At 38.8% G+C, this 12,511-nt stretch overlaps 1 long non-coding RNA gene across 3 annotated transcripts in view; it reads left to right on the top strand.

Moving 5' to 3' along the window:
* The first annotated feature begins 287 nt into the window (after positions 1–287).
* Positions 288–12,511, top strand: part of LOC109453591 (uncharacterized) — an 876,632-nt gene continuing 864,408 nt past the window's right edge. For all 3 annotated transcript variants that reach the window (XR_012496692.2, XR_012496688.2, XR_012496689.2), the window contains exon 1: positions 288–780. This is a non-coding gene — a long non-coding RNA (uncharacterized LOC109453591). The remainder of the gene's footprint in view (positions 781–12,511) is intronic.

The following is a 12,511-nucleotide window of genomic DNA, read 5'->3' as shown; positions in this document are numbered from 1 at the left end:
TTTCCCCCTACAACTTCTGGGTCTGCTATTTGCAGTTGCTATGAAATTTCAAGTCCATTGAATTAGAAGTTGCTCCCTTCTCTGGTTTCAAGACTCACTATCTTTCTTCCCTTCCTTTGCTAAATTTCTGGTCTAATTAAAAAAACAGTAGATCATAGTTAAATAAAACTGTACCCGGGATAACCCTGATTTCCATATGCAGATTTATCTGCACTGACAGCCACCCCCCCATACACACACACACACACACACACACACACACACACACACACTCTCGCTCTCTCATTCTCCTTGCCCTCCTCTCCATCTCCCTATAGCATTGTGTCTGACTGATTTTCAGAGCACCTTCGCTGTTTCCCCCTTCTCATTCTCTTTCTGTAAAATGTCTAGACAAGAAGGAGGTGGCTACAGAGGCTGAGCAAACAATCTCATATTCTGCCTGCAGTGTCATCGTTTCTTTCCCCCATTTTAGGGGGCTGAAGTTGCCCAGGAAAGGGATGCAGAGAAGCTGGAAAGGAAGGGGGGAGCTCTCCAGAGGCAGCTGCGGTCAGGAGCCCGGACTGCCGCCAGATGTGCCTGCCTCTCTGGGCTTTGATGCGAAAGGGGCTGCAGGAGGAAATATTGGGAGACAAAAGCCTCGGTTTAAATGATCATTTTCTTTATTTAACATGGCAGCAGACACTCTGTGCGTCGGATCATCACGCCGAGCATAAACTGGACTTTCCCACTTGCCTGGCAGGAGTGAGACACATCCCTGGGTGCTCAATGAGCATCTGAGAGGTAAGACCCACTGTTACAGATACTTGATTTTTTTTCCTACTCAATTAGTTTTCTTAAATATATGTTTCAGCCTCAATCACAAACAGTATAGTGGGGGCAAATCTGTTAATGTGCTTCTAAAGAGCCAAGAAAAAAGCAGAGGTATAATATATTTTAACTCAATTTGGGGAGGTTAGTTACTTTGTCAATTCTGTATGTGCTGTTTGTTTTTTTCCGAAAAGAAAAAAGTATTTAGTTTAAGAATAGATTAATATAATAATCCACCACTGGTGAGAATACTGACATTCAGACTCAAAAAAAAAAAAAAAAAAAAAAAAACTTTGCAAAAAGACAGTGAGCTACAGATGCATGTGCTGTATTTTTAGCTCGCATACACATATTAGAACTCTTATTAAAATGATAGGCTTTTTTTTTTTTAGCAGAGAAGGAATGAATGCTGCATAATTAAGTACAGTATTTAATTTGGCTGTTGTGAAGCAAAAGAATAAGGTAATAATTTTTATTGTACTAATCAGTCTCAAGATGTTCTGTGTGTTAATTGGGTTAAAAAAATTGCAGTACTTATTAGAAATTCTAATTTCACAATGCAGCAGTGACAATAAGCTCAGCCAGTGAATTATTCACATCTTTAATTTGCTCACTTAATGACAGTGTTCTGTAATCAGAGTGCAGAGACTGCTGCCTATGCATTATGTATGATGCTCAGGACTTAAATGCAGGACATTATGAAGCTCTCAGTGGTTCAGTAATTAGTTTTCCACTAGACAGGATTTAGATATTCACAGATAAAAGTCCACAGTTGGATAATGCTAAGGTTGCAACACAAAATAACAAAGGAAAGGAAGCTCAAAGTTTACACTGAAACTTTGTCTCTCAGGCCTTGTCTACTGTGGAAACAGAATCATGCCACCTGAAATAGTTGCCTAGCTCTGATCACATGTTTGAAAACTGTTTTTGAACAAAGTTGTAGCAGGCAAGGCATTTGAACAATTTCAGTGGACCTGAGGGGAAAGATAAAACCTTTTTAATTAGTGTTCACAGAAGCCCTGCAATATATCCTCCTAATAAGTCTGTAGTATGCATAGCAGGCATTCTCAATGTGCTTTGTAACTTAGTTAGTGCAAATGCAAATTAGGTTACAATGGTGTTTGGCTGTAATTGTGTTTGTAAAAGGGTTACATGCCCAAATGGAGATTGAGCTTGCTCATGGTTTTGTTCCAATTGCTTCTGAGGGAAGGTTTGAAAATCAAATGAGATATTAAGTAAATCTGGGCATGAAAGGAAGTAGATCTGAATTGTCAGTGCAACTTGGAATTTTTTACACTTGTCAGTTTAGAGTTGTCAGTTTTTCTTTGATGATTCTAAGATTGTTCTGTCATAAATTATATAACCCTATAGACTACTCAGAAGCATTAGCAATGCTTTAAAAATGTATGTTAACTTTGGGAAACATTTTAAAATATTAATTCTAAAGTTTAAGGTGTAATTTGAAATCTTGAACTACAGTGACTTTTTTTTTTTTTCTAAAGAACATGCTGGTTGGTAGACTATGTTTTTGAGGACTTAAATATTAATCTTTATTGATAAGGTTTCATTGCTTTATCATTTGTCAGTCTAAGATTTGTGCTCATTTCCAAAACCCAAGTGTTAGGATCCTAGTAAAAATTGGTATCCAAAATTGTAATGTGCAGTAACACCTTTTAAAAACTGCCTTTTACAGCTTAGAACATTTTTTTAAAGGGAGTTGAGAAATCTGTAGGCAAATGTAGTGCATGGTGAAGGAATGAACTCATCAAATAAAAAACAAAATTACCATTCGCCATAATTTGAAACATTCTAAATTGAAAAAAATTAAGTCACACTTCCAAATTTGACCTCTAACTTCTAGAACTAAAAAAGTTACTCTAACAACTAAAAAGTTTTTCATATTTATGTAGATAACTGTTGCCTTTGTGATACTTAGAACATACTTTTTTGGGAAGGACACTCGGTTGGGGGAGGAATTAGAATATTGGGCAGCTGAGCAAGTGACCTGGCTTTGACTTGGGTTTGGATCCAGGATAATATATGGCAATCAGATGTCGGCAGCGGTGCTGGTGGTGGCTCAAAGAAATGGCTGGGAATTAGGAAACTTGAGTTCTGGTCCCATTTCTGCCACCAACCAGCTGTGTGACTTTGAACACTTAAAATCCCTTTTCATTTCCTTGTCTGCCAGACGGGAATAACAAACATTACTAGTCTTTAGAGAAAACAACCGTAGAGTTGTTACGGGGATAAATGAGGTATGAGGAGTAAAAGTTTTTTGACAATTTAAAAGTACTAGACAAAAATAAGGAAGCTGTTTTAAAGATTAGCTTACAACTGAATGTGTTTCTTTTTATCTATATTGTTTGTTATGACAGAGATTCTTGTCCAGATTTGCAATACCCTATAATGCAAAATGTCGAAATATTGTCAAGTAAATCAATTTAAATTTAATTTAATGAAAATAACCCATGAAAAACAAATGTCCTTTTTAGGTATTTGGGAGAGATTAAGAGATCTTTGTGATCTTATACACATTAATTTGGTGTCACCACTGCAAAAAGGTTAGCAATCATTTTGCTTTGGAAAATTCTTTCACCTGTCACTTAGGAGACACTTACATATCAATACACTGAGAAGTCTTATGCCTGGGATGTCTGCCAGTCATTAAGATCACTAAGGATTCTTCTCTTTAGAGTACATGAGTCAGATTGAAATCGTTTACACCACTAGAATTTTGGTGCTTTTTCCCTCATCAAAAATGAATAATATATCAACCAATCAATCAATAATTGATTATCCATTAATTTTTTTGTCATCTATTAGCACTTATAATGCTATCAGAAATACCATGCTATCTCTCCCTCTTTATTATGAGACGGTTATCTCTATATTCCAGATAAGAGATTGAAGCACAAAGAAGTTAAATAACTTTAAGACATCACAGTTGGTGAGAGGTAGAGTTGGAATTGAACCAGCTTCCAATCCTTAGGTCTCAGCCAATAGACTACATTGTCAGTTCCCAAGGCCCTGTGCTAAATGCTGAGATAAGGTGATTGATTGAGATTCCTGCCCTCAACTGCTCACCATGGTAATAGTTGAATTTCTTCCACTTGCTCAGTTGTAGGTCAAGACTCTTGCTTCACAGATATGGTCCACAGACCAGCAGCATTGGAATCATCTGGAACCAGGCCCCAGTGCTTTGCAAACTTTGATGTGGCTTTTAAATCACTTGGGGATCTGGTTAAAACACAGATTCTGAATAAGTAGGTCTGAGATGGGCACGAGATGCTTTTCTAACAAATTTCAAGGTGATGATGCAATATTGCTGTGTGGAGAAGCCTCCATTTGGTGAGTTTTTGAATTAGTCTTATCTCCCCTGAGTTCGGTACCCAGTGTGTCTAGGGCAGACCCAGTGTACCTGATTCCTTACTGAGACCTACTCTTCCTCCAGTTCTAATGTTTCATTGGTCCAGACAGAAGAGCTTCCACCTTGATTTCTGGACTTCAGCCCTCCGCTGTCCTGAATCTCAGTCTACATAACTGGGTCCCTGGCTGTCTGTTTAGCTCTGGCTTAGCCCTCCTATGCGTCTGATTCCACATTCACAGTTACTAGCATTAGCTGTTCTTTCTCTGCGGTAGCATCAGCCTGGTTGAGGATCTTCATTCTCTTTTCTCCATCAGAATCACCTGTGAAACTTATTAAAAACCTCCAAGCCCTCTCAACATCACTCTCATAAGTTCTGATTCAGTCAGCTTTGGATGGGTCTTAGAATTTTTTTTCTTTTTTCATCTTTTACAAAGCTTCACAGTTGATTTTGAGGGGCAGCACATGCTGAAAAACTTCCCTGGGGGCCCGTCCTGTGCCGTGACCTGATGGAAACCTTTTGGAAAGTGATGCTGACAGAGCTTGGGTTCAAGTTTGCCAAGCACTGGGGACGTTTTCTCTACGCCTCTATGTTAGCAATGGGAGTGGAACATAGGAAGAGTTTAAAACTTTGCTAAGCTAATTTCAGGAAGGCTTTGCTGAGTGATTGGCATTTGAATTGGGCAGCCAATGAATGAGTAGATCTTTTTTCAAGTGAAAGGAATAGCATATGCAAAGACAGAGAGATAAAAATGAGAAAGGTATCTTAAATACTGGAACATCCATGTTGACAAAAGTGCTTGTTTAACACATGAAAGGGCAGGGTAGGAGATAAAATTAAAAAGGTAGGTACCATCACTTTTAGGACTTGATGTGTTAAACCAGAGAGTTTACACTTCATTCTATGACATCATTATCAGAGCTTAAGATGGAAAGCAAGGTGAGCAGATGTGTGTTTTGGAAAAATAATCTTAGCATTGAGTCCTATGAATTTAGTGGGGGCAAACCTGAAAGCAAAGGGACAAGTTAGGTACCTGTGGTAATGGAGTGTAAGTGAGATGGGGAGGAATGCTTTCATCAGGCCACGCTCCTGGGCCCTGAACCTAACCTCCTCTGTCTCAGATGCCGATGATGTTTCTTTAACACACTTACATTTTATAGTAATAGTCTGCAATTTAGACCTTATAAATGGCTTGGCCTTGAGAATTCAGGGAACTTAAAGCTTTTATGAGCCATCTCTTGCCCTTCTTTCTCCTGATTGTTTTATCTTACAGTGCTGAAACAACTAGCTCTAGCATTCTTCCCTCAAGAGCTGCTTAGAGCTTTTAAGGAAATTATTTGGGAGCAAAAGCTTCTACAATGCCGAGAGGAACTTAAAACCAGTTAATGAGCAGTGATAGGAATGCCAACGTTTGGAAGAATTTTGTCTAGGCCCCTTGAATGCATCGCTATTGCCCAAACTCTGGAGAAAGACTTTGCATCGTCCACTAACCTTGACCCAGCTTGCTTTTCTATGTCCCGCCTCTGCATTTGTCTCTCTTAGAGTTGCAACTCAAGTCTTCTTTCTTTTAAAAGTTAGCATAGATTGATTGCTTCACCTACCTTCACCCAGTCACATTTACATAGAGAGCTCATTTACTTTTACTATTATCTATTGCACCACAGAGCGTATTTTGGAAACAATAATATCCACTCTCATGTGCTTGGGCATTTCACCCAGTTTTTGACCCACTTCAATATTTCCTTGTTTTTAGCTAAACTCTAATCTACATATGCTTATATGGTGGGCTGAGTAAGGACCTCCAAAGATAACTCCCAGAACCTGTAAATATGGGACCATAAATGACAAAAGGGATTTAGCAGATGTGAGGAAGAATTTTGAAATGGGGAGATTATCCTGGGTTATTTAGATGGGCCAGTGTAACCAAGGGGCCTTTTAAAAGTTAGGTAGGAAAGTCAGTCAGAGAAAGACTGGACGGAAGTTGCTATCCTGCTGGCCTCGAAGACGGAGGGAGAAGCCCAGGAATACAGGCATCCTCTAGAGCAGGGGTGTCCAAGCTTTCTTCAACGTTTTTCACCAAGGGCCATATGTGGTAAAATACACAAACAGCCGGGCCACTCACTCAAGGTGAAGTACGTATTGCCTCACCTGGTTTATTTAAGTAAACTAAATATATTTTTGGAATTTGCTGCGGTCCAATTAACAATGTATTACGGGCCGCAGTTGGCCCGCGGGCCGCAGTTTGGATACCCCTGCTCTAGAAGCTGGAAAAGGTAGGGAAATAAATATGCCCTAGAGCCTCCAGAAGGAACCAGCCATGCCAACGCTTTGACTTGAGCCCAGAGAGATAGATTTTGGGCATTTTACCTCCAGAAATGTATGAGGATAAATTTGTGTTATTTTCGGCCACTAAATTTCAGGTAATATATTACAACAGCAGTAGAACACTACTGTAGTTTATTACATATCTTTATCTGGCTGACTTGTTTTGCGATCCAGTTTGTCCCACTGTTAGCAATGATATAGCTTCATGGTTGCTTTTCGTCAAATACTTCTCTGTTGGTGGTCCAGCGCACTGATTTTTCTGAGCTTCAAAGTCCTCAGTGCAAAGGTATTACCTAGAGGAGGAGAGTGACTGATGGGGGTGGTGGTGGGGGCTGTCCCGAGGTAAGTGAGGGAAAGCCAGTAAAGCACTCCTTCGGTGTCTGATGTGGGGTAGCTGTACACTGAGTGCAGTTCCTGTCTCTTCATGGAATTCTCGGGAACTTATTGCTGGGGCTCTACTCACAGTATTGGAGATATTCAAAAGCTATTTTGGATTTTAATGGCTCCCAGGGTAGAAGTTGATTTAGGATTTAGAACAGTAAGTTCTCAGTGCTAATAACAATTCTTTGATCCATTTTGAATCTCATTGAAAAGATATTTTGATTTTGTAAACCTTTCGGGGTTTGGCCATGTCTACACTGTACAGACTCAAGTAGCTAAAGCTTAGTAGATCATTATTATTTTCTCAGAATTTTCCCCCTGCTGCCCCATTTGGAGTGTGCTTTTCCACACACGCACACACACACACACACACACACACACACACACACACACACACACACAAAACTATAGTCCACATTACAATTAGTGTCTTCCATAGACTGATACTGTGAGGGTTAAATGAGAATGCAGTTGAAAGCATTGTGTCAAGTCTTTTATTATACAATGTAAATACTTGGTACATCTGTTGTACTGACAAGGTTATGAGCACTTTGAGATGTTATATATCCTTGGTTCTCTAAGGCCTTATGAGATTAAATAAATTACTAAATAAAAGTCGGAAAATTAGGATCAAGGAAAGTAAGGAGAGTTGAAGAAAAAGAAAAGAAAGAACTGGTATATATGGTAGATTTTGGGGTAGGATCAGCCACTATTTGCCTCAGAAATGTCTCCTGATCTCTGCATTTGAGCCCCTAACCCCCAAAAGGCATAGCTAATGTGTGAACTCTCACCCCACACTCACATGAACCAGTCTCAGTAACTATGACTGTTCCACTAACTAGGGCTGGCATATGAACTTTCTCTCTCCCTATACCTATTGTTGCTGTAAAAATTACCATAAATGTAAGGGATTAAAACAATACAGGTTTGTTATTCTATAGTTCTGTGGGTAAGAAGTCCAGCACAGATGTTACCAAATGAAAATCAAGATGTTGGAAGACTGCATTCCTTTCTGGATGTTCTAGGGGAGAATCTTGTTTCTGCTCATTTGAATTGCTGGTAGAATGCAGTTCCTTGGGGATGTAGGACTGATATCCCTTTTTTTTCCTTCCTCCCTCCCTCCCTCTCTTCCTTCCTTCCTTCCTTCCTTCCTTCCTTCCTTCCTTCCTTAATGGAAGCAAAGATAAAGACTGGTATTTCATGTAGAAAATTAACATTCAAATGTGATTGTTTGTATGTTTTGAAAACCTCACAGCACTCCCAGGGGCAGATTTTTTTCAGTCCTACTTTATGATGAGGAAAGGAGGGCTCAGAGAAGTGAAGTAACTTGAGCAAGGTAACACAGAAGCCAGATTCCAGCTGATTTGGTCTGACTATTAAGCCCATTCTGTTAATCTCTCACGCGCATGTGTCCTGCCCTCTGGCTGCACTGGAATCCTAGGCGCCTGGCCTGTGCAGACTAGCTCTGACCTCTCCCATTTTCTCATAGAAGTGTGTCCCAAGTATTGCATGGAGAGAAATGGCATGGGACATTGTTTTCATTTTTTTACTACTAATTTGGGAACTTGGTGGTTTTAATTTTTTTTTTTCCAATTCCACATATAAAAGAGATCACATGGTACTTGTCATCTTTCTTTGACTTATTTCACTTAGTATACTGCCCTTGAGGGCATTATTTATTGCTGGCTGGCAGTTGAAGGCCATTTGCAGCTTCTAAGGACACCTGCATTCCTTGGCTTATGGTCCCCTTCCCCATCTTCAAAGCCTGCAGTGGCAAGTCAAATATTTTTCATGCTTCAAATCTCTCCTTATTCTTCCATATCATCTCTCTGACCCACTCTTCCGCTTCCTTCTTCCAATTTCAAGGACTCATGTGATTACATGGGCTCCACCCGCATAATCCCTATCTAAGGATCTTTAACTTAATCACATCTGCAAAGTGCAGTTTGCTTTTAAAATAATATATTCATAGGTTCCAGGGATTAGGAAGCGAATGACTTTAGGGGGCCATTATTCTGCCCACCACAGTCCATAACTGACAGCATTCGCCTGTATTATAATTGTTCCACCTTTTGTTTTTTAATTTGTGCAGTATCATTTTTCAGCCCCTCTCTAAGACTCAATTATCCAATCTCAGAACTCTGTTAGGCATCTTATTCAACCCTTTTGTCAACTTAGTTTTGCTGCGATAAAAAGCCATTTTTCTCCCAATTTGTTTCAATTCAGTTAGATTCAGTTCATTTCATAAGAATTTATTGTCTACTGATAACATTCCTGGTATGATAAAGTAAGGTGTTGAGTTTCTAATCTGCTTGTAGAGATAAGATGTATTCACATGAGATAGACAAAAATGCAAGAGAGAATATAATAACCGTGTGTGCATGACCAACAAAGGTGCTAGAAGGGGAAGGTGACGTTGCACTGGTGGTATTGGGTATGCAAGTTTGTCATCTTGCCTGGCTGAAGTCGCTTATAGAGTGTGTGTTAAGGAACAATGGTCAGATCTTCCTGCTTGAAAATCTCCCTACATAGGTTGAAATTAGTTACTTCATTTTGTTGCTATTAGATTCATTTAGCTTAACAAGCATCTACTTTTTTTTTTCTGCTGCAATTTAAACTTTTAGTTTCTTTTTTTTTATTTATTTATTGGGGTGACAATTGTTAGTAATATTACGTAGACTTCAGGTGTACAATTCTGTATTACATCATCTATAAATCCCGTTGTGTGTTCACCACCCAGTCAGTTCTCCTTCCATCACCATATATTTGATAACAAGCATCTACTTTTACCAAGCCATCCTGTAGAACTCTTGCTTAGGGTATATATTTTCTTAATTGGTTGTCAAACTACTATGTATTAATCCTTGTTCCTTAGTCTGAATCAACTTTCTATAGATCTTTAAAGAATATTTCTCCCTTTAGATGTATTGTTCTAGTAACCTGATAGGGTTTCCAGCACCACACATTTCAGGACCTCAAGAGCATGTAAGTGGAGTAAGTCAGAACCAGGTGGGGACAAGGCTTGGAAAACTGACCTGGGCCAGGACCCCTTTTACTCTTTCATGATGCCCCTAAGGGAGATTTACATGGTGTTAGGGCTGACTCCCATGGAGTGTGGCCAGAAGTCCTTGTTCCATTGTTCAAGGGGAAGTAGTTCCAGTCTGAGGCAAACTACTGTTAACATCACAGAAGTTCTTAACATGGTGAGTAGAGACTCAGTCATGGAAGTACCTAGAGTGAGTAGGTAATTATAATTAGGCAGAGGGAGCAATAGGATGAGCAGAGTTGGTCTCTGCAAAGCTAAGAACAATGTTATGGAAATTTGCTCCACCAGTGTTGTGGAGTTTTTCTAATGCCACATGACTCCAGTCACAATTGGATTAAACTAACAAGTTGTTTGCTCCTATTAAAATGTTATTCCAGATATAGACACTGGTCATTACGTTACTTGGCCATTTTGTTAATTTTCTAAGTTAAAAAATTTAGGTTGGATTTTGGCAGAATAGAAGAAACTCTAATAATCCATGGTCTCTAATGATGAAATGATAGGTAGTGAATTCTCTGAAATTTGAAGAATTCAGACATTCATTAGATGACCACTTGGCAGATGTGATGCTGGGGGTTTAAAAAGGTGACATTTAAAGGCCCCTTTTAATCCTAAAACACCATTTAAATAAGGATAATGTAAAAATGCCTACACTTCATAGACATTATTTTTATTTATTGAACACCTGGCTTTTAAATTTTAGAAAAACACTTATTAATTAGAAAAGAGATATTAAAAAGGGGTAATTTTCATTAAGCATGCTTGGCCATTTTAAATTACAGCTTTCTTCAATTGCAAATCCCCTTTAACACACTGATTACTTATTAGATAAACCAATAATCTTCTATGATTTACAGTAAAATGCAAATTCATGCATAAATATTTAAATGTTAAACATAGTCAGATCCATTGAGAACCCTCCTTTTTTTAAGCCTAAAATTCAAACGGGTATATTTTACAAGGTTGTTTATTTTAATACTGGAATAAACTCAGGCTGTCTCCTAGTTGCACTGAATTTCAATGGCCTTTTTAATTGCAATTAAACTCACAGTTTTCCAAGTTCTTTCAGAAGAAGGGCTTATCTGTATTTAGGATGTGTGTTGCCTTAGGTAATGCTGTCACCCAAACAATCTCTGCTGTGCCTGGCAGTTTATGAAGAAAGTTCCCAAAAGTGGTGGGTGATTTGGGGGTCGGTGTCTGTATCTAGGAATGAGATCCAAGGAAAGAAGGCCTTCCTTAACTGTTGCTTTGTTACCTTTAAACTAGGGCCTTCGGTTTAAGCCTAGAATCACAGAATTTGCATGCTTCAAAGGTGATCAGTGATAACTCTCATACGTCATTTTACAGATGAGGAAACTGAGTCACAATGAGGTGGAGTGGTTTATCTATTCATATATTGCTCTTAGTTCTCCCAGCTCCAACTTGACCCTGATAGCCAATTCAATTAGTCCTCTTGTTTTAAAGAGGAGGAGAGATGGAGTCAGTTGGGCAAGGTGCCACAGTCAGTAGCTGGGGGCCCTGCTGCCTCTGCTTGTGATGCTGGGCTGCAGCCTGGACCAGTAATTCTTTCCATCCTTATTTCTCTCATGACTACGAGGTGATTAAATCAAACCCTATGCATGTGAGGGTAAGTAAAATCACATTCAATATACCTATTCATTGCGAAATAGTGTCTGTAGGATTTGGAAATGCTGAAGATAGCTTTTCCTAAGGCATTAACTAAACTTAATATGTGCAGTATCTGTTTTATAAATAGATAATATTACATGCCAATCGCATGTATTATAACATTTAGATATGCACAGGTTTCAGAATACTTAGCATTTTCAAAACAGACTGCTATTTATATAGTAATGTTTTCCTTATTGCTTTGTAATAATTAGTATTGATGAGTATTGACGTATATAATTAGAACATTCAGGAGCAGAAACTTGATAGTGATTCAGGCCACAAGTTATTCTCAGAATTTTCATTTTATAATGTTGCACATTATAAATAATTAAATGTGTTTCTTTTGATCTCTATGTGTTGATCTGTAAAAAAATATTCTTAACTATCTGCCTAAAGCTAGTGGTAAGCAAGAATTTTGATTGAGGTCTTCTCACATCTTGTGTTCTAAGAAGTCACTTTTCAAAGAAAGAGCATCTTTCTTACTTTCCTCGAAGCCCAGATGTGAGGATCCTGCAGTTTTTCTGTAGTAACGCAAGGAGAGCTCCCTAGCATAGAGAATGTGCTTCGAAGCTGCTTCCCTGAGACCTCTGTCACTGTGTCTGTACTCATTGCTGGGCTCATCCCTGGGCTCATCAATATGCCGTGTCTTCTAATCTTACAACATCCCTGGGACCTAAGCATTGCATTATGATTGCCATCCTACAAATGTGGAAACTGAGTTTCTGGGTGGGTCATTGTGTGCAAAACCCATTCACAATATTCTTTCTACCACACCAAACTTCATATTGTATTACAGAAAGAGAGACACAGAAAGACAATGAGAATAAAAGATCAGCAATGGCACTTTGCATCCATGTAGCATTTTAGAATTTTCTCTATTTCCCAGCCCGTTGTGTGTTACATGTATATTACAGGG

This window comes from Rhinolophus sinicus, chromosome 2, assembly GCF_057876585.1.
Source record: "Rhinolophus sinicus isolate RSI-liver-muscle chromosome 2, RSI-T2T, whole genome shotgun sequence".
Taxonomy (NCBI): Eukaryota; Metazoa; Chordata; class Mammalia; order Chiroptera; family Rhinolophidae; genus Rhinolophus; species Rhinolophus sinicus.
Note: the sequence above shows the minus strand (reverse complement) of the source record. Positions and strands in the feature narration are given on the sequence as shown.